The sequence below is a fragment of the Natator depressus genome, chromosome 2 (assembly GCF_965152275.1).
Source record: "Natator depressus isolate rNatDep1 chromosome 2, rNatDep2.hap1, whole genome shotgun sequence".
Lineage (NCBI taxonomy): Eukaryota > Metazoa > Chordata > Testudines > Cheloniidae > Natator > Natator depressus.
The window spans coordinates 50,699,599-50,723,031 of NC_134235.1; the positions used below are offsets into that span (position 1 = coordinate 50,699,599).

Consider the following 23,433-nt stretch of genomic DNA (forward strand, 5'->3'; position numbering starts at 1 on the left):
GCCGCCGCCGCTGTCATTTTCTCCGCTGTGTGGGGGGCTGTCGCGGGCTGCTCCTCGCTGCCTGCCCCGCTGCGGGACTCCGCTGCCGCCGGCGGAGCCGCGCCGCCCCCCTGCTTGTGTTATTGTTAGCCTGCGTCCCGGGGCGCCCGCGCGCGGCTCGGCGCGGCTCCGGCGCGCGGGGCGAGCAGGGGCCGGCGCTGCCTTTGGAAGTGCGGGTCCCGCCGCAGCTCGCAAGGCGGCAGCCCCCCAGCGGCGGTGCGGGGGCCCGGACGGGGCTGGGGGGCACCCCCCGAAGTCCCGGAGGTTCCTGGTAAGTTGGTTGCGGTTTCTAAAGTTGATGGCGTGGGGGGGGCTGATGCGTTAGCGCCTGGTCCAGCCCTGCCCCCCACCCTTCCCATGGGGGCTCCAGGTTGCTCCCTGCCCTGGGCCAGAGCGGGCATGTGTGGCCCGTGGGCGGCGGAGGGGCAGTGCTGGTCCCCACGGGGCTGTCACTCCCTACAGAGTTGTTATTGCTAGGCAGGTGCGGTGCGGTGCCGGCAGGGTCCCACAGGCAGCAGCGTGACTTGGGCTGGTGGCATTAAGGGGTCTTCTCTTTTGGTGGCCGCGCTTGTGTCTGTTTTTCGGGTGGGGGGTGTTTGGATGAAGCGCTGCTCTTTCCCTGGCGGGACGAGGGACTCCCGAGTGAAGGCAAAGCGCGGGGGGAGAGAGGGCCAGGTTTGCGCGTGTGTGATTCCGGCGCTGTGCACTGCTCGGGGTTGGGCGTAGCAAGGTGGTTGGATTAGCTCAAGCAGTAGCCGCGCAGCGATTACTGAGCCTCGAAGTGTCGGATGCGCCTCTGGCCAAGTAATGTCTCCTGTGGCGCTGGGAGGCTGTAAAGGCTGTATGACCAGGAGTGGGAAGTGCTGTAGTCATATGACTGAGGTTGTGACATAAGCCCACAAAGCAAAGGAATCCAGAGGAATCGTTGTCACTCAGTCCCTGCCCAGAATTATTATGGGTAGAGCACTCTTCTTTAGACAGGTGTAAAACACTGTCATGCTTTGGCAGCATTTTACAATGCCTCGCAGGTGCAGATGGCAGCAAGGTCCAAAGCGGTGAAGAATCTGGACCAAAGTCTTAAATCAATGTGTATATCTTGGCTTGCACCACGTACGGCGATACACACAGCAGGCAGATTCTTTCAGCTTTGATTTTCCGTTCTGTTGTTGCCTCAAGTCAAATCCTTAACTATCTTTTAATTCAGATACAGTTACATTGTGACAGACTCCAGTTGGTTTCACAGTGGCATCTGTTTTTCGCGTTGGAAACTCTTTGAACGGAAGAGATCACCAAGGGAGAGCTGGATTTTTTTCAAAGCAGTGCAGAGAGCGTTACATGCACAAATTATACATAACAGATAATGTACTGCATGCTTGGAACATTTTTTCTAATATTTAAAAAAAATCCACACACTGAAAAATAGTCAGAACCAGATGTTTGTGGAGCTTGAAAGTTACTTGCAGGAATGGACCCAATTATCTAAATAAACAAACACAAAGATTTATAGGTGGCTCAACTGCGAGGCTTTGAATGATAGAGCTCTGTAACATTTCCTTTTAATCTGTCCCTGAGAGATTTGTTTGTGAGCAGAGTAGTATATCAGCAGTGTTGCTGAATGCTTTAGTTGATTAAATTTGTAAAAGGAGTAGAGTTTGTTGCGTACTGGCTCAGTATTATTTCAAATGCAGAAAAAGAGACAAAGATGTAGTTTTGGCAGAAAAGATGTTTTCCTAGCAGCCATGTTTCAATCAAGTTTATCTGATATATAGAGCATCATGTTACATTAATTTAGACTCAAAACAAAATAAGAGTTGCTTATTGTCTTAAACAACATGTAGGTAAATCTTCAGCTGGTGTAAATTGTCATGGTGCCTTACTTCAATGGAGCTAAGACAATTTTTACGTTAGCGGAGGCTCTCTGCCCAATAACCTCAGTGTGTGCTAGATTACACCTTCAGCAGTAGCTACTAGCTATTTGGGTTTCAATAAGTATTGAAATAAATATTCAAAACATTCAATAAAAGGAAGTAGTTTGTTACCAGATTTATTTATACTGGGTGTAAAAACTGAGCTGAAATGTTAGAAACAAAGGTTTTACCATGTTCATGATTTTTAAACTGTTTTTAAACACCTGTACTACTTTGTTATACAGTTTATAATTATAGCAAAATCTCCACCTTTTACTAAAAAAGTCATTAATCCAGGTACGATGCTTATTTAACAAGAGCCCAATTCTGCGGCATGCTGAGCATCGCCTGCAAGTGCCAGCTGTCTTCAGCTCCCATTGGAATCAGTGACAGTAAAATGTACCCAGCACCTTGCAGGATTAGCCCAAGGAATTATTCTTCCATTTCAATACCCATCATGGACCCAGGTGTTTCATCACAATAATATATGAATGTAAGATACTTTGTAAAGGAACAAATACAGACACAGCTCTTAAATGAGAGGTTGAACTGAAGGCAGCTTGCATGAGTAAAGTTTGCAGGATCTGACCTTTAACAAGCTTAAATATTTTTCTAATTCCATTTGTGAAATGTCATTTAATAAAAAAAAGAATAATCCACAGTCTCTCTTAATGCCTTTCAAAACCCAAAGCTCTGCAGAAACCTAATTGCAAGGCATCTTAATGTGAATGTGGTTTTTAGCTCATACATTGAATACACAGGAATGTTATTAAATAGCTTAAGTTCTAAATTTAACATACCATAAGAATGATTTTAGTTTGATAGGAGGGACCATCTGGAGTCTAAATCATAAAAAGAAAATACTCCATAATCCAGAGCAAAAGTGTGTTTTTGAAAGAGCCACTATTCTGTGGGATCTACAAAAATGAAGGAGCTCAGCTCCTCTCATTGGCTATCCAGCGGCATTTAGCTGAGAAGCACTTTTTCCAAGGGTTCTGCTGACTTAATTGACACACAAAGAAGTTAACAAATGAGCATGTTTCTCAATTAATTGATGCTAAAAGTTTTTCCCACCAAGTTTCTCTAAGGGGATGGCAAACAGTGAAGCTTTTCAAAAGTAGCAGTTCTTCCAGCAGTATACTATTTAAAACTCTTCTAATATGGGGAGGGGAGGGATGCTAAGCTTAGTAGACCAGGTACGTTGTTAAACACATTTTAACACCCTGCTTAATAGAAACAAATCCTTAAGGTGATCCACAGTGTAACTGAAGGCAATCCACAGTGAGATCCCAAGTCTGCAACTGATAGTGTGCAGGTCAACTGACCAGCTCACATGGGGCTGCACTGACTTTAATGGGGTTTCACATGGGCACTGCGGTTCTCTTGAGTGATGTCAAATGCAGGATGAAGGCCTTAATTGGGTAAAGCTACAGACCCCAATCCTGCAAACCTTTACTCTTGTGAGTAAAGTAGTTCAGTGGGGGTACTCACATAGGAAGAAAAGGATTTGTATCTAAATATTTGCATTGCTGCATATCAACATATCAAACAAGAAAATAAAAAGTACAAGAGGTCTTACAGTGCAGTTTACTTAATATTAGGGCTGTCAAGTGATTAAAATAATTAATCACGATTAATTGTGTGATTAAACAATAATAGAATACCATTTATTTAAATATTTTTGGATGTTTTCTACATTTTCAAATATATTGATTTCAATTACAACGCAGAATACAAAGTGTAGAGTGCTCACTTTATATTTATTTTTGATTACAAGTGTTTGCACTGTAAAAAGACAAAATAAATAGTATTTTTCAATTCACCAAATACAAGTACTATAATGCAGTCTCTTTATCATGAAAGTTGAACTTACAAATATAGAATTATGTACAAAAATACTGCATTCAAAAATAAAACAATGTAAAATTTTAGAGCTTGCAGGTCCACTCAGTCCTACTTCTTGTTCAGCCAATCACTCAGACAAACAGGTTTGTTTACATTTGCAGGAGATAATGCTGCACTCTTCTTGTTTACAATATCACCTGAAAGTGAGAACAGGCATTCTCATGACACTGTTGTAGCTGGCATCGCAAGATATTTATGTGTCAGATGCGCATGCTTTAACTACCATTCCAGGGAACATGCGTCCATATTGATGACGGGTTCTGCTCGAAAACCATCCAAAGCAGTGTGGACTGACACGTGTTCATTTTTATTTTCTGAGTCAGATGCCACCAGCAGAACGTTGATTTTCTTTTTTGGGTGGTTCGGGTTCTGTAGTTTCTGCATCAGAGTGTTGCTCTTTTAAGACTTCTAAAAGCATGCTCCCTACCTCGTCCCTCTCAGATTTTGGAAGGTACTTCAGATTCTTAAATCTTGGGTCTAGTGCTGTAGCTATCTATACAAGTCTCACATTGGTACCTTCTTTGCGTTTTGTCAAATCTGCAGTTTAAAGTGTTCTTAAAAGTACAACAACATGGGCTGGGTCATCATCCGAGACTGAAATATATGGCAGACTGCAGGTAAAACAGAGCAGGGGACGTACAATTCTCCCCCAAGGAGTTCAGTCACAAATTTAATGAATGCATAATTTTTTTACCAAGAGTCATCAGCATGGAAGCATGTCCTCTGGAATGGTGGCCAAAGCATGAAGGGGCATATGAATGTTCAGCATATCTGGCATGTAAATACCTTCCAATGCTGGCTACAAAAGTGCCATGCAAATACCTGATCTCACTTTCTGGTGACATTGTAAATAAGAAGCAGGCAGCATTATCTCCTGTAAATGTAAACAAACTTGTTTCTATTACCGATGGGCTGAACAAGAAGTAGGACTGAGTGGACTTGTAGCCTCTGAAGTTTTACATTGTTTTGTTTTTGAGTGCAATTATGTAACAAAAAAACCCTACATTTGTAAGTTGCACTTTCAGGACAAAGAGATTGCATTACAATACTTGTAGGAGGTAAATTGAAAAATACAATTTCTTCTGTTTCTCATTTTTACAGTGCAAATATATGTAATCAGAATATATACTTTGATTTCAATTACAACACAGAATACAAGATATATATGAAAATGTAGAAAAACATCCAAAATATTTAATAAATTTCAATTGGTAGTCTCTTGTTTAACAGTGCGATTAAAACTGTGATTAATCGCGATTAATTTTTTTGAGTTAATTGCATGAGTTAACTGTGATTAATCAACAGCCCTACTTAACTTAATATTAATGATAATGAGCTCTTTACATTTGCAAAGCACTACATTAATCCTCACAAGACTCCCCTGTAAATTCATAAGTCTTACAATGCCTATTTTACAGATGGGGAAGTTGGAATATAAAGAGGTGACTGCCCCAAGACCAGAAACTGCAAGTCAGTGGTAGGACTGAGATTACCACCCAGGAGGTCCTGATTCCCAGTTCTCTGCTCAATCTACTAGACACCACTGCTACTCCATTTTTATTTACTTTTATTCATTTGTGTGGTTTGAATAAATGTTTTTAATCTAACATCAATAGCAGATTATTAGGGCAAATGAGCACTAAATTGCTACATCCCTGTTGTCATATGCAAAGAGTGTTCATTTTAAAAGGTATGAATGAACAGTAAATGAGAAAGTTAAAGATAAGCAGTGTTCATCTGTCTGGAAGTATGCTGTGGGAAAGTATAAATGTGTAAGAAAAGCTCTCTCCATGAATGTATCATTTAAATGTGTACTTAACTTAAGGATAATACTTTGATATCAAAGATAAGCATATACAAAATCACGTTTGGATTCCTGCCAAAGGCTTCTTTTTATTTCCAAACTAGCTGGGGATGCATCATATCACTGGGCATGGCCAATAATGTCCTAGTTGTACTGATTGTCAAGTGCTATTTCAACAAGACATTGCGCAGAATGTTTGGTTAGTGTTGACATTGTATTTCTACTCCCTCAGTACTGGCTTATGATCTGTTGTTCATAGTAATAGTGAAGGAAATGAAATTCTGTCCACATAAAAACATGGAATAGGGAAATGATTTTTTTCCCTTCAAAATGAGGATATGGAATTAGGGAATTAACATAAAAGTCCATTTGCTTACTCACTTGGTTTGCTAAGGAAGCTCATGCTTAAAACAAATTGTCTTCCCACAGAAGAAATCTGTTAGTGACATGTTGACCAATTTGAATATTCAAAGACCTTTTTGATGTCTTCAGATCATCAGCTTTCAAACAGTGTATGGCAAATCTAGCTCCTTTTATATTATAGCTGTTTGTTTACAGTAGCATCCATGGTATATTAGGTGCTTTCCAGGCAAGGTGATGTCTAAGTCGTCATCCTTTCATGCCCTGAGCAGCTCAGAGTCAAGAAGAAAAGCTCTCCAGTGAGCAACCAGAGAGTTCTGAATTTTACTGTGTAGATCATTGATTTCATAGTAGTATCACAGTTGTACATAGGTGTTGCCCAATTCTTAAAGATGGATTTGAAATGATACTTTTGTATCAATGCCCATCAACCCATATTTCACTTTTATGTCAATATGTTTTCAGATATTCATATATTTTAGCTAACACTGACAGATAATGTAGATTGGTTGGAGTAAAGCTGTTGTCTTCCGACTTCAAGAGCCATTTGTTCTACTGTGGTGTGATAAAGTAAATGTAGATGTTCCTTAAAGCTGCGTAATAACAATGAATAATGGCTAACATTGATATATCACCTGTCATCCAAATACACACACTCTATAAACTTTTACAAACTAACTAATAAAATGGTTGAAAGTGGCAGTTGTTAATGGTACATGGCAATGCTTAACTGTTCAGGACAGAATGAGAGGAGGCTCACTCGTCTAGTTGTGGGGAGAGGGTAAAACCCAATAGCAGCATTGCTCCTGACAGGGGGAGGCCAGACAGCACTCTGAAGCACTCTCCTGCAGTTGCCTTAGGATCCATGCAGAAAGTGCCTCCTTTCTCTGAAGGATTAATTAGCCTTTCCCAATGTGCCAATCCCCAAATCCTCCTTTTAGAAGGAAGCATGTGGAGGAAGCTCCAGGAAGGAAGTGAACCTTAGACCTTATCTACACTACTGTGGTAAATTGACCTAAATTACGCTAATCCAATTACGTGAATAATGTAGCTGGAGTCGATGTAACTTAAGTAGACTTACTGCAGTGTCTACACTGCAGTGCATCAACAGGAGACGCTCTCCTGTTGACTTACCTTACTCCTCTCATTCTGGTGGAGTACTGGAGTGGACCGGAGAGCTGTTTGCAGTCGATTTAGCGGGTCTTCACTAGACCCGCTAAATCAACTCCCTCTGCATCAATCATAGCAGCGTCAATTCCCGGAAAGCGTAGACATGGCCTTAGGGAGTTTCTTGTATACTTCCTCCCCTCCAGCCTCCTGAATCAAAGCTTAATAAAGTCAAGAAAGACTCCCATTGATTTCAGTGGGCATTTAATCAGCTGGTAGAAAAGAAATGTGGGGAAAGGGGGGAGGAAAAAGGGAATTGCACAGATATTTCTGTAACTCTGAAAGTGGCTTGTTATGCTCTGTAGCGATCTGGCTTTCGTTTCCAAATGTTCTCATCAATTATTTTCAAAAACAGAATTCTTAAATTATTGCAATCAGTAAAATTAGCAAATGGAATGTTCCAGTTTTGGCACTGTTCCACTGCATGATGAAAGTGACCACCTGTCAAAAGATAAAACATATGTGCATCCATGTGTGCATATATATTTATACTTTGCAGAACAACCAACAGGCCAACTTTGTTTGTTTAAAGTATCTGTTTAAAACATTTTGAAAAATAGAAAATTTAGAAGAGAATCTACAAGTTTTTTACAAAAAAAACAAAATCTCTTCCTTTTGAGGGGAAAAGGACAACTTTCATCAATATTTTTCATTGAAAAAATTCCAGCCAACTGTACTTTACTCCTACAGGTTTTGCCCTGGGAGAATAATATATGGCATAACAAGTTTAAGAGTCTGATAGTCAAAATGAATAAGACTGGACTGTAAGAAAAGTTACAGAAATTCTGCAATATGAGATTATATCATTCCCCAGTCTTTATTATCTCTGTAAAGTCTCAAAGTACAGTTTCTGTTGTTGGATCCTAAAAGAAATCTGCAAGGTGACTTTAAGACTTGCAGACACTTTGTTAGAGAAAGTACAGTACTATTTTATTAATAACATCCAGATTTAACTCTCATTTCTTGGTGTATAGAAAACCAATTTAGCTTGTGTACAGTACTACTGTACCGTGTGTAGAGTTTAAAGGTATTTAAAAAAAAAACCACTCAGCTTCAGATGCATTCATCTGGGGACTTACTCATAAATAATTGATAACCCGCTGAAACAAAATCTCTTCATTACTTCTTGGAATGATCACCTCTTTCCCCTTGCACTCATTGTTCTTTTAGAAAGTGCAACAGTGCTTTAATTAATGCATAAGGCAGTCTCTTGTGTTCCCTGCAAAGGGCACACAACTAAACAGCATAAATGAAATGCATGACAGAGGATAAACATTTTATTGTCCTGTGAAGAAATGCTGTGTTTCAGTGTGTTGGAAGAACCACTTAAATACTGTGTTTGAGACTTCTTTTCATCATATCACAGGAGTGAGTTCTTACGATGGATTATTAAATCAATGAAATGTTGCTAATGTACTGCAATATAATACATCAAATTAAGGATTATTTGGTGTAATTTAGCAGTTGTAATTACAATGTTAGGGCTTGACCCTGCCAGCTACTATTCCGATGAAGAATCCATGTTCCTGTGAGTAGTCCCATTGTTGATTAGAGTGGGACAATTTGCATGAGCATGGATTCCTCATGTGAGTCAGGGCTTGCAAGACTGGGCCTTATTTATCAGCCACAGAAGCACAATGATAAAATTGCCTTCTTTCAAAAAGCCATTATACTGCGTATAGATCTAATAAAGTATATTTGTGATTTAATTTAACCATTTATCTTATTTTTAATGGAAAAACTGCCTAGCTGTAAGGAAAGAAGTTCATCTTACTGATTACTTGATTGCTTTAGAGTTATTTGCCAAGTTCTGTAAGACTCTTTAAAGCTTTGAGTATTTGCTGCCAATTTCATAGTCTAACTTTGTTAATATACAGGAAATGTGAAGATCGCATAATTAGAAGAGGACCCTAACAAATCTTATGGTTATTTTAATGCAAGGTTTCAGATGTTACTTTTATTTAATTGAAAGGTGAATGGCAAGACTTTTATAGCAATCTGCTGTTTCCAAATGACAGCAAGTTTTAAGGAGTGACAGAAATGTAAGCACCAGTATGCTTCAGATCTCAATTTCAGGCTTCACAGATCCAACTTTTCCTCCTGGCTATGGCAGGAATGTGCATCTGTGGCCTCTTCTGGATTTGTGTCTTCTAAAAAATATTGTTTCTGACCAAATGAAGAAGGACATCCCTCAAAATGATAAACTAATTCTATCTGAGATTAAAGAAAACCAGACCCTCGTCCCATCCCTGCAAACAAAGTTATTAAGCTTGCTGTTGTAACAGGATGTGCCGTGCTTCAATCTTAACAGAACTCTACTGAGTTAATTTATGGCACTGTGTTCAGAGTGCCTGATTCTATACCCACTGAAGCCAGGAATTCAGCCACTGAATTCAGCGGTAGCAAGACAGGGTCCATATTATTTACATTGTTTTGATTACTCATTGCCTAGGGGGAGCATTAAAACTCCTTTCCCTGTGACCCAATTTAAAGTATCATTTAAAAAACCCAACTCTGCTTTCTGGAACCTCTTCCTCCGAATAATCACTCCCATTAATACCACCTGTATGTTTTCTCTTGATTATCCATGTAATGTCATAGAATCATACAATATCAGGGTTGGAAGGAACCTCAGGAGGTCATCTAGTCCAACCCCCTGCTCAAAGCAGGACCTAATCCCCAACTAAATCATCCCAGCCAGGGCTTTGTCAAGCCTGACCTTAAAAACCTCTAAGGAAGGAGATTCCACCACCTCCCTAGGTAACCCATTCCAGTGCTTCACCACCCTCCTAGTGAAAAAGTTTTTCCTAATATCCAACCTAAACCTCCCCCACTGCAACTTGAGACCATTACTCCTTGTTCTGTCATCTGGTACCACTGAGAACAGTCTAGATCCATCCTCTTTGGAACCCCATTTCAGGTAGCTGAAAGCAACTATCAAATCCCACCTCATTCTTCTCTTCTGCAGACTAAATAATCCCAGTTCCCTCAGCCTCTCCTCATAAGTGATGTGCTCCAGCCCCCTAATCATTTTTGTTGCCCTCCGCTGGACGTTTTCCAATTTTTCCACATCCTTCTTGTAGTGTGGGGCCCAAAACTGAACACACAGTACTCCAGATGAGGCCTCACCAATGCCGAATAGAGGGGAATGATCACGTCCCTCAATCTGCTGGCAATGCCCCTATTTATACAGCCCCAAATGCCGTTAGCCTTCTTGGCAACAAGGGCACACTGTTGACTCATATCCAGCTTCTTGTCCACCATAACCCCTAGGTCCTTTTCTCCAGAACTGCTGCCTAGCCCCTCGGTCCCTAGTCTGTAGCAGTGCATGGGATTCTTCCTTCCTAAGTGCAGGACTCTGCATGTGTCCTTGTCGAACGTCATCAGATTTCTTTTGGCCCAATCCTCTAATTTGTCTAGGGCCCTCTGTATCCTATCCCTACCCTCCAGCGTATCTACCTCTCCTCCCAGTTTAGTGTCATCTGCAAACTCGCTGAGGGTGCAATCCATGCAATCTGTGTCTGCAAATCCTTACTCACATGAATACTTATACTGATAATTAAAATGTGTGGCTCCTCTTTGGGACACCATGAGCACATCAGACCCGTGCTTTAGTCCCTTCACTGCTTCTCAGTCCATTTCCATTGCCAGTTTAAGGTTTTGGCCTTTCCAAGCTGAGTTGGAGACTGGATCTCTATCAATGAATTACCAAGATAGTTGTACTATTCTGGAGATCAGTGCAGATCACAAAGCATGTGGGAGCCAGGAACAAACCATTTTCAGCTGTGGGGTTCTGGCTGTGGAATGATCTTCCAGAAGAGATTCCATGAATCCAGGTGTAATGGTCTTTAGATAAATGACATAAAACCTTCTTCTCTGATAAAAAATTTTCCACCGTAAGTGGAATCACATTTACAATATCAACAGCCTCCACTGTCATCCTCCTGTAAAATAACAAAAACAAAAATTACATACCTCAAGCAGGCTTTTCTGTATCCAGTAAGGGAGAAGAACCAGAGGTGCTATGAAGTCCACTAATGGCTCCACTCATGCGAATCTATTTACATGGAAGGTGCCCAGATACTACAGTAATGAACAGCAGTACAGAACCATAAGATATATAGTGAAAGAATGCAGGACTGAGTCTACAAAAAGACATTTAATAGACACACACATTTTTAAAAACAAGCAAACAAACCCCAGGGGAATGATGCTTTCTTTGTGCCTCTTGCACAGTGATTCCCACACTCCTGAGGGAATTCTGTGCCAAAAAATTAGAAGTTCTGAACCAAAAAAGTTAAAATTCTGCATATTTTATTTGTCAAAATAACACAATATAATCACACCAGTTTCAATTATTTTGGTAATTTATTTCAAAATGCCTGTCAGCAAGTATGTCTGTAACAATACAGACAAAAAAAAAGATTGAGAAAATGTTTTTTGACAAATAAATTCCTTACTAGGCATATTAATACAGAACTCTGAGTAACCATTCATTTAAACTACAGTACAGAACTATATTTCCCGCATCCCTCAGAAGCAGTGCAAAGGCTTGGGGGAGTTAGGGGTAATGGAGGAGCTGAGGGAGAAGGAAGTAATTGAAGGGAAGGAGCCTGGGTATGAACTTGAAGGGTTGTTGGGTATGGCTGGGAAAAGTATGGAACAGGTTTGGGGGGGGGGGATTGTTAGGGAGCACCCGCCCATGCAGACCCTAGCTGACCTCAGCCTCTGCCATTCAGTCAGGGACATTTGCTCCTGTCCCCATGTGTCCCTGAACTCCCTGTCCACGTGTCCCTCCACCCCCACTCAGGTACCCCTCTCCCCCATCTCCATGTGTCCTCTGTCCATGTTTCCCTCCACCCTCACTCAGACATCCACTCCCCCCATCCCCATGTGGCCCTGAACCCCCCCCCCCCGGCTGTTTCCATGTGTGTCTGTTCCCCAAGTCAGCCATCCTCCTTCCCCCTGTAGCTCTGCACTCCCTCTCCCTCTGTCCATGTGGCCCTGTGCCTCCACTCCCATTCAGCCTAGCTTGGTCTAGTCTGTCCTCTCCCACTAGCCCGTATGAGCCCCTGTCTGACCCTGCAGCAGCCCCATGCTGTCTGTCTCCCCATAGACCCTCTCTCCTGACCTGGCCTGACAGACTCTGTGAAGAAGGTAGGCTCTTTCTCTTCCCTATCGTAGCTGGGGCTGGCCAGGAGCTGTTGCTCTGTTCTGGCACCACAGCGCCCTATGGTGGGTAAAAGGCAGAACTGCAGCAACTTTTTAGCAGAAGCTATTTTTTGGAAAAAAAATTAAAAATATGCATGGTACATGAAATATGCACATGTGCAGTGGTGCAGAATTCCTCCAGTAGTATTCCCCTCTGCATAAGGAAGGATCCAGGTCTTCAACTTGGAAGGAGAGGCAGTCAAATGATTCTGTGGGATCATCTCCCCTTTCCCTTTCCTGGCCCCAGATAGGCCATCCAGAAGACCAGGATGAGGGGCCACTGAATCTGTCTCCATGGACCATGTAACCACAGCACCCCATGCAACTTATACAGAAAGGCTTTGGCTATTCTTCCATCCCATCATCCGGAATAGCTTCAACATGAGTGCTAAGCAGCAACCCTGCTACCATCCTGGTTTTGGGGGTGGATTTCACTTCTTCAGTTCTTTTGCCTTGCACCAGCATAGAGCTCAATTACTTGGACTTTATATGGGTGAAGTGGCTGTCATCCGAGATGAATATCTATCATTTTTCACTCTAGTAAAGTCTCTCTACATTAGGCATCAACATTCAGACTACTAAAATAAACTTGCTACTAGAAAACCAGAAGTACTATAAATGGCTGAGTATGATAATTATCAAGAATATACATATTTTATAGATTTGCCCCCCCCCTTGGTGAGTATAATTTAATTTTCACTTCAAGCATTACTATAAGCATGGGTTCAAAAGCATCTCTCACCTGGTATCTCCTAGTTGTTTTTAAAAAATACAGTAACTAGAACTGACTGCATTCTGTGTATGTTTCCCAAATACAAAAGCTATGAAATGCCTCTTCATACTACGGGCAATTATTCAGTGTAAAAAGTACATTGTTTTGTGATTATTCTGTTTCAGGAAGTGCATTGTTTTGATCTGTTGTAATATGCAAGATTATATCATTTAATTTAGTAATGTCAGAGATTAAGTTAATTTAATTTTCCTTTATTCTCGTTAAATGCAAGATAATTGATCCAACTCAGTGGACGATTTCAGCTAACACAGTGGACGATTTGAGCTATATTGTTTGTAGATCATTCATTATTTATTAATCTGACACATCTGATGAGGCATACTGTAGATCTGATTGTCTAAGGAGAGAGGTAAGAGGAAAATGAATACAGGGGAAACTAGGTATTAAAATTCTGTTTTGTGCTTTGAGAAACTGTCAAACTATTGCATAATTTTAGTAAGTTTTTTAAGAAAGGAATTTCCTGTTTATTCTTTCAGAATATTGAGTAGTCAATTAACACCTAAAGTGTTAGAAATGACTCATGGCTAGTTGGGCAAAATATCTCTTCCACAGCTTTTTTTTTTTTCTGCCTTATTTGAATAGGAACATAACACAACAATCAAACAAACACAAGAAGTTAAAATTAAAATGAGTAATTTGAAGGGGATATTTTACAATTGGCTTTTTTGTCACAATCGTAACCTTCCTAATTCACTGACCTGGTTACAGGACTAAGCCATTTATGACATGCAGTGGTTTGACACTAGTACTGTAGTCTAAGTTAGCCTTTTCAAAGAATGGTATTTTCAAAAATTGACCTCATAGAATGTGCCGTAATAAGCAGTGCACTCTGACAATAGTACTCTTTTCTCCTGCCTTTGTATAGCCAGAGGCCATTTGGCAGTTGGATATGTCTCGTATGTGTACCTTCACAGTTCCACGTATCCGGGATACAATCAGCCATGGATTAGTAGAATAAGCCCCTCACATCCACAGTTCAGTTGAGTATGTAAAGAGTATTTCCTGATTATTTTTTTAAATGTACATTTATTAGCTATTGCTGTTGCCTCCATTTTGTGACTCTCATGATCTGAGGCTTTTCTGTATAGATTAACATGTAGCTCAAGGGAGTAATAATTTTTGAGTCCTTATTTGAAACCTTGGAATAAGTCTTAGGTTAGTTAATAGTTTTAGTAACCCAAAATAATGATCTTTAATTTAAAAAAAAAATAACAGAACGCCACTAGCCGTCACCTTCAGCCCCCAACTAAAACTCCTCCAACGCATTATCAAGGATCTACAACCTATCCTGAAGGACGACCCAACACTCTCACAAATCTTGGGAGACAGGCCAGTCCTTGCCTACAGACAGCCCCCCAACCTGAAGTGAATACTCACCAGCAACCACATACCACACAACAGAACCACTAACCCAGTAACCTATCCTTGCAACAAAGCCTGTTGCCGACTGTGCCCACATATCTATTCAGGGGACACCATCACAGGGCCTAATAACATCAGCCACACTATCAGAGGCTCGTTCACCTGCACATCTACCAATGTGATATATGCCATCATATGCCAACAGTGCCCCTCTGCCATGTACATTGGGCAGACTGGACAGTCTCTATGTAAAAGAATAAATGGACACAAATCAGATGTCAAGAATTATAACATTCATAAACCAGTCGGAGAACACTTCAATCTCTCTGGTCACTCGATTTCTGATCTCAAAATGACTATCCTTCAACAAAAAAACTTCAAAAACAGACTCCAACGAGAGACTGCTGAATTGGAATTAATTTGCAAATTGGATACAATTAATTTAGGCTTGAATAGAGACTGGGAATGGTTGATTCATTATAAAAAGTAACCTATTTCCCCTTGTTTATTCCTTCCCCCCCCACTCTTCCTCAGACGTTCTTGTTAAACCCTGGATTTGTGCTGGAAATGGCCCACCTTGATTATCATACACCTTGTAAGGAGAGTGATCACTTTAGATAAGCTATTACCAGCAGGAGAGTGGGGTGGGGGGAGAGAAAACCTTTTGTAGTGATAAACACCCATTTTTTCATGGTCTGTGTGTATAAAAACAAACATCTTCTGTATTTTCCACAGTGTGCATCAGATGAAGTGAGCTGTAGCTCATGAAAGTTTATGCTCAAATAAATTGGTTAGTCTCTAAGGTGCCACAAGTACTCCTTTTCTTTTTGCGAATACAGACTAACACGGCTGTTACTCTGAAAGCTGTCTAGAGATAGTTGACTGGTCTCTCCAATATAGTTCTAAACACTAAAAGTGCACTGTACTTAATTAAAACAATGCTCCTTGCATTGCAACTTTAGTTGATAGTAATTTCTTCTTAGTTTAATCTTTATTTGGAAACTGTTGTATAAAAACAGCCGGTGCTCAGAATGTCATACTTGTGTAGTGAAGAATTTAATAACTCGTTAGCACCAACTGTATATGTCTTAATTAAGATAAATTTATGCAAATTGTAGCAATCCTCTCCAAAGTGCCTGGTGTAAATAACTCATTTGTGTGCTGGGGAGCAGTGTCTGAGGAGGGAAGAAAGGTCTGTGCGGGGAATATTACCTTTGGCTCTCTGCAGATGATACTCGAGCCTAAAGGCAGGAGGAGCCTCTGTGGCTGCAGACCATTTGCTGCAAATTTAACTTTGCCCCCTTTCACCCTTCTACATAAACCCTGTTATCAGATTAAAATCATGACTGGTGTGGAGAGAGTAAATAAGGAAGTGTTATTTACTCTTCCTCATAACACAAGAACTAGGGGCCACCAAATGAAATTAATAGGCAACAGGTTTAAAACAAAAGGAAGGATTTTTTTCACACAACACACAGTCAACCTGTGGAACTCCTTGCCAGAGGTTGTTGTGGAGGCCAAGACTATAACAGGGTTCAAAAAAGAAAAAGATAAATTCATGTAGGATAGGTCCATCAATGGCTATTAGCCAGGATGGGCAGGGATGGTGTCCCTAGTCTCTGTTTGCCAGAAGCTGGGAATGGGCGACAGGGGGTGGATCACTTGATGATTACCTGTTCTGTTCATTCCCTCTGGGGCACCTGGCATTGGCCACTGTCAGAAGACAGGATACTGGGCTAGATGGACCTTTGGTCTGATCCAGTATGGCCGTTCTTATGTTTTTATTATTTTCATCCAGTGCTAGTAGTGCAGACAGTTGGTTACATTGGAATGGGTTAGTGTAGTAAAGTGTTGTATGTAGAATGGTGACTAAAGGAGATCATGGAAGACTGACATTCCTAGGGAGGCAAAATTAAGATCGCAGTGCATAGTCTGTGGTGTATGGTAGTTGTGGTAATGGTAAGGTGTGTGCCTGTGGATGGAGAACTGGAGAGTATGTGCTTAATTTTTCATTTTCTTGCCTTTGTTGGTTTGTGTCCAGTATGTTGTTACTAATTACTTCACAACTACATTCTTGTTTGTTAATTTCTTAGGTTTTTTTAATGCTTAATCAGATGGGGAGGGCAAATGTGGAGACAGAAATGCAGCTGGAGACAAATATTTCTGGCTGTCAATAAATTAGGGATGTAAAAGGTTAACTGGTAAGCAATAGTCTTACTGGTTAACCCGCCTTAACTGTTAACCCTGGGCTGGGCGGCTGGCCAGCCCAAGCAGCCTTATGCTGATCCGAGTGGCCCTGTGCCAGCTGGTGTGGCTAGAGCCGCGCCACCCAGCCAGAGCAGGCCCAGCCGTGCCATCCAGGTGGAGCGGCCGGAGCAGCACCACCCGGCCAGAGCGGGCCCAGCCATACCACCTGGCCGGAGCAGCCCCAGCCATGCCAGTAGTTTAGCCCCAGGTGCTTAATCGGTTAACTGTTTTATTGACATATTTTAAATCATTTAAATGGTTAACTTTTTAAACAGTATTTACATCCCTACAATAAATATACATGAACCTTTAAGATCTGGCAGGTGCATGTCAGCTCCTCTCTGTTGTAGAATAAAATCTGATAGGAAAGTCTAGCCCCTGATGGTGACAGTTTGCATGAACCTGGCCCACATCAATCAGCTTTGTGTTCACAGTGCACAGACTTTCAGTTGTAACAGCTAAAAGTTACCCAGTATTTTAAAATAAACCCCAAACTACACTGCAGGAGATTGACTCAGATCCACCTCTCTACCATGTTTTGTGTACACAGACAATGATTGTTAAGAAATAGAACTTCTGTGAACATTTCGTCTTGTACTTTACCTTCACTTCCTTACTGTTGGGCTTCCATTTTAAAGATGCATAATACCTATATTCACCTTGTGCTGTCTGTCCATCAGTGAAGCTATGTGTCTTCCACACAGTTACAGATGGTCCTACAAATGTGTGTACACAAGATCAACAATGTCTTATGACTGCAAATCTGAGAAACATGAGTGACAATCCCATTCCTAACTGGATAACTCAGGTTTCCTTGACCAGTAACATAATTTGTTGCCTTACAAAGAGACCCGAGTTACCAGAAGAAATACTAGTTAAAACTGAACTTTTTTGTTTAAGTACTTTATATAATGTCATCTTTTAAAGTTCAGTTTTGACTAGGATTGTTTCTGATGTCCTGAAACACATTGGTCATTGTGGAATAACAGAACAGGTGGTGTGTTTCTGATCTTAGCTGGCATACTAAAAGACCTGAAGTAATATCATTCCCATATTCAAGGAAGGAGGCTTTATCAACACAAACCAGACACAGAGCTTTCTCACTCTAAAGTAGAAGTTTGTGCAACTGGGTGTGTCTCTTAATTTTGGCAAAGCTAACAGCAGTCTAGGAAGAAAATAGAGAAACTGAACTGCTTATGCTTTCTTTGATTTTATATCTCCTATAAGTTTCTGAAAACTTTTCCTACAGGAGCCCAGCAGTGGCTCATTTATAGCTGACAGCCTCTAAAGGAGCTGAAAAATAAGGATAATGCAAAATGATTTGCAAATGTTGGGTAAAATTTCAGTATAGCTGTATCAGTGGCCCCAGCCTTTTCATTTTATCAGGAAGACTGATTTTTGCATTAACTATAGTTATAGCTGCTTCTTGAGTTCACACTTTGCCGGTGGGGCAGAAGCAACACAGAGTTATACTTTTATTTCTGACGTGCCGTATATTTCCCCCCCAGACCTCTCCATACACAGACAACAAAACTGTTTACCTCATTCCTCATATCATTAATGGGAGATAATTAATGTTCATTTAATTATCTCCCATTAATGATAACAAGAGACTATTTTGAAATGGTCTGGGTCTGAGCTTTCTCAGTGACTCCTTCCCTCGGTATGCACTATTGCAACTGTTGTGATCAACAGAGAAGTTGTAGCTAGGAGGGTCTGAGGTAAAAATTCTACAGGTGGGGGCAGACAGTTCTCTGTAGCACACCTGGAATTTTAAAACTTCCAGCCACAGATCAGAAGGAAGCAGAGAGTTGCCATTGTAGCGCATGATGCAAAACCATGCTTTTTACACAGGCCTTTCCCAAATTAGGCCCCAGTTCAATGAAGCACCTAAGTGTATGCTTAACTTGGAGTGCGTTACTAGCCCCATTGAAGTAAAAAGTGAAGCATGAGCTTAAGAGCTTCATCAGAGCTTATTGAGCTATGGAATGGCTGGCAGTATTCTCCTAGAAGACAAGGACCAAGAAGTGAACCTGGTTAGGAATGAGGTAAATCCAAGGTGGAACAGAGAGGTCTTGCCTGGTAAGGCCAAATTGATGTGATCCCTCAGTTCATTATTTCTGGCATCTGGATACTATAGTGATGGCAGAAGAAATGCATGAATTGACATATTGAAGGATATAGGGATAACTAACAAAAACATACTGATTAAAATTTTGGAAGAAGGCTTCTTGGAAATGTTAGTTTTCAACAAACCACTGCAAAGGTTGACCGGCCTGTATGTACATATACAATAGTTATTTCTGAAAAGATTTCCATGACAACTGAAAAAGTTATTCACTTCTTTATGCAATGGGATTTACATGGGTATACTCCATTAGCATTTCATAGGAATTACATGGACAAATCTCTTTTTGCAGAGAGGTGACTACAAGTATAACAATGACATTAGAAGCTATATTTACTGTTCTAACATGAGCATGTAAGCTTAATTTTTCTTTATTGCTCACTAGAAAGATGCTAAACCACTGAGAAACAATATACTGATGCTTTCTTTCATCCTTTAGTTGTATGTGAGCTGTTAGGATGCTATGGTAGCAGTATCATTAGCTAAATGAAAAAAAATCTGCATGTTTTCAAGAGTATATTTTATTTGCATTATAATAGACACTGCTAACACTTTTGATTATTTGGCATCAGTGCGCTCTGATAAAATATTCTGGATGGTTGTGGCATGGGCAATAGGCCTTGGGCTCATACCTAAATCAAATTCTCAGAGTTAACTATTGAAGAATGTAGCATGCACAACATAATGAAAAACATGTAACTGGATGTTTAATGATTTCAGAGACAGTCTGAATAACAGTGGACGCATATCATTTAATTATAGTTGAGTTTTTAGGTGCCAAATTAACTCTCTCAAAAACAAAAACAAAACACACTTGGAAGCTAGTTAAAAAGGCCATAGGTAAGGAAATTAATATTCTTAGATTCAGCATGGAGGCTACTTAAGCACATATCAGAAGCAAAGAAGGCCTGCAACTCCTACACAAGAAAGGAAGACAAGAAAAAAAATCAGTATGATGTGTAGTAAGAGGCCCTGAAACATAAACCCTTGTATCAGAGGCCTCGTCTGAAGCCTAAAGCCTGAACCAAAGTACTTCCAGGCATTGCTAAGCAAAGCTGGGCTGTGAGCCAGAGGCAGGCCCTAATTGCAGAACTTTGGCAAGAAAAGGGCTCCTAGAAAGCACATGCTAATGATATAAGTAGTAGTAAGAGGAACATGTGCCATGAGGGCACCTGCACATCCCGATATGAGGACACTTCACAGAAATAACAAGGAACAGCCAGGTACATCCCAAAGAGAGGGTCAAAAGGACATCATGATGGACAGATCTGTTTGTTTGAACCAACATGATCAAAGGGGGAGACAGCACCCTAATGAGTCAAGGGGCTGTACCTCAATACGTCAGTAGGGATGCGTAATCTGTCCTGCAACTGTATAAAAGTAGGTCCTGGAGCACATATCTTTGTCCAGCCTAGGGGGCAGTGGAGTGTCCCGCCACTGACTGAGCTGTGTCCATTGCCAGGGGGCACATATTCGTAGTATGTCCTATAGAGTCTATCGGAAACTATTACTGTGCTTCATTTGACAATAAAACTGGCCGGCTGCCTTCGTACCTTACTAGGGTCTATGGTCTTTGGGGGTTCTCTCGGGGTCTGCTGTGTCAGCTATCTGCGCAGAGCTGGGGCAGCACACAGAGGGAACACGCACGCAGCTGTCTGTTATCATCATCGAACCAGAGCAGAGTACCTCACCGGTAGCTACCAACAACACGATGAAATGGCAGAGTTCAAGAGGTATTGAACCATATGAAGTCATATGGGTATTCTTCACAAAATGGATATCTAACTAGCAAATCCCATAGAAAAGAGTGTAAACTCGAATTATGGCTGGTCAAATATAATATGAAAATAAGGAGAACTAATAGGGAATTTGATGAGCTAATAGCCAAAGACATAAAAACTAATAAGAAATTCTTTATATATCAAAAGGAGAAAATCTGTAAGAGAATTGTTGGGTCTGCTTTATCATCTGGGAGTTAAAGAAATATTGAAGATAGCAAGGACATTGCAGAAAAATTCAATTATTTGTTAGCTTTATTTTTTACTACAGGGATTTGGGGGAGGTACTCTTTCGGTAACAAAGATGAGGAACTGTCAAAGGGGAGTTTATTGGAAGAAACTGACAAATAGCAACAAGTCTCCAGAACTGGATGGTGACACACAAGAGTTCTGAGGGAATGTAAGAATGAAGGAATGGAGCTTTTAACAAAAGTATGCAGTCTCTCGTTTAAAATCAGCTACTATACAAGAGGACTGGAGGAAAGCAAATATTGGCTGGGGACTCTCATGATTCTCCATTTTCCCTTCTAAGAGGGAAGACTGTGATGTATCATAAGCAACGGAGTTCAACCAGGGAGCCCAGTCTATAGATGAGAATGGGAGCAGGAGTCACTCTGTCTTCCATGAGGTGCTGCAGCAGCATTTCCAAATAGAAATATTTTTGGTTTTGAATTGCTGATGAAAAATTGACATTTTCAGGGAGGGGAGGGGTGGGAAGGAAGAGGATATTTTTGACTGTGGTCGTCGTTGTTTAATGATTGGGTGGGAGAATACGGCAGAGCTTCTTCTATCCTGGGCGTACCCAGGCCCAATTCTTTTGACTTTTGCTTCTCTCCTTCCACAGACATAGTCGAATCAGACCTAGTGTGATTAGTCCATGCAGTCCTGTCTCTAAGCCTATAACTCATTTTATTGTATGTATCAACTTGCCAAAAACCCGTTCACTCCTTATAGGTTTGTGTCTTCAGGTTCTATCTGACTGGAGTGAGTGGAAAAGAATAGCGGAAAAAATGGGAGGTTAGCCTCTTGGATATTTCGTGAGATGATTGTATTATTTATAAATTATTTATGACTTTGATTCTACACACTCTCTCCCCAGGTTGTATGTCTTGTATAACTGAACAGTATGATTTATCTTAAATTGCCCAGCTGACAAGCTTCACGAATCTCTACGCTTGACTGGTTCTGTTCTCTTCTCTGGCCTTGAGTAGTGGATAAGAGACATTTGCAGAAAGTGATTTTTGCATGTAAATGTGTTCAAGCCAAAGGTCCAGAGTGTATGGTTATAACATATGTAAACCCCCCCTAGTTTTGTTTACTGTCTAACTCAATAATTGAGTCTATTTGTGTTTTTTTTTAAATAGCACTAAACTAAACACTGTGTGTGTGTTAAGATTTTAGGGGTCACTTTTATGGCGGTCTTTACATCTGTACTTACTATTTTAAGGCCTCTTTTTTTCTGGACAAATTTAGAGAAAAGCTGAAACCGAAGGGTCTTATGAGACAGGATGTTGCTTACAAATGGCTGTATTCTTCTACTGGTCTGTTGAGAGGGAGAGGGTATATTAGTATTATTAATGGAGATTACCCATGTAAAATCTCATACATATATACTGGACTATATTATGCTCCCATGTAAATGGGAGTTTTGCATTTGACTTAAATTGGGAGCAGGACGGGAAGCCTGGAGGGATGCAAATTAGAGTCATAGGGCCATATCCTCAGCTGGTGTAAATCAGCGTAGCACCACAGAAATCAATAGAGCTACACTACTTAACAGTCTGATCCTTGAAGCATATACACATTTCACTTTGAATATCCTGGGAGGAGCCCAGTTGTTACCTTCCTGTGCACTCAAAATTCCCATTTGTCTAATTGGGATTGCGAATTAGTGTGCAAATTAGAGAGAGATGATGCTCCACATCTGGAGGCTTATGAAGTACATGTGAGCACACTACAGCAAGAACTACATTTAAACCCTAAGCAGGTAAGGCAACTTTTGAATACTATAATGACAATTTTGAAATTAATTTCTAATCTTTTTATAATTACCCTTTTTGAGTTCAGTAGGTGCCTCACTGTCACACACACTTACCCACCCACCAACCATTCCTGGCTTCCTTATGTATCAAGTCTTGTGCTGGAATAGTAACAAGAAAATCCATGAAAGATGTAAAAGAGACTGCAGCCAAATCTGACTGAATAAGATACAAGTCACCAGGCTCAGGAAGTATTGTGAATGATGACACGTGTCATAGTAGAAATGCTCCTCAAATCCTTCAGTCCAATACCAGAGTAGTGAGTTTCTTACCACAAATGCCGCTGAAAATGGATCTTTGGACACTAGTAGTTTTACTGTCTTGTTTAGCTGCAATTCACTTGCCTCACAAACTATAGTTCCTTTGAGATTCTTCCCCTCTTTGCCATCTTGGGACAAAGTGCAGTATCAAGGCAGAGGCGAGGACCAGCTAAGCCCCCACTTGCTCCCTGTGATCCATTCCCTAGACCCTGACACTAGTGAAAAGGAAGGAGAAGCATCAGGCTCCAAGAATCTCCCTCATGTATGGGCTGGGAGAAGTAGATCAGGATTTCCTAGAGGCAGAGTTTGCCCTGGGGAGCACAAAGCAGCTGCAGTGAGATAAATGTGTAGCCAGATGTTGCTGCTCCCTTCATAGCCTTTGGGCCCCAGCAGATGCTGAACACTTTTTAAGTACTCCTTTACTTTTTACTCT

The 23,433-nt window shown here is 40.8% G+C and overlaps 1 protein-coding gene across 1 annotated transcript in view; it reads left to right on the forward strand.

Moving 5' to 3' along the window:
* Positions 1–203: 203 nt before the first annotated feature.
* Positions 204–23,433, forward strand: part of PAG1 (phosphoprotein membrane anchor with glycosphingolipid microdomains 1) — a 175,965-nt gene continuing 152,735 nt past the window's right edge. The window contains exon 1 of the mRNA XM_074944190.1: positions 204–310. The gene's annotated coding sequence lies outside the window, so the exon portion shown is untranslated. The remainder of the gene's footprint in view (positions 311–23,433) is intronic.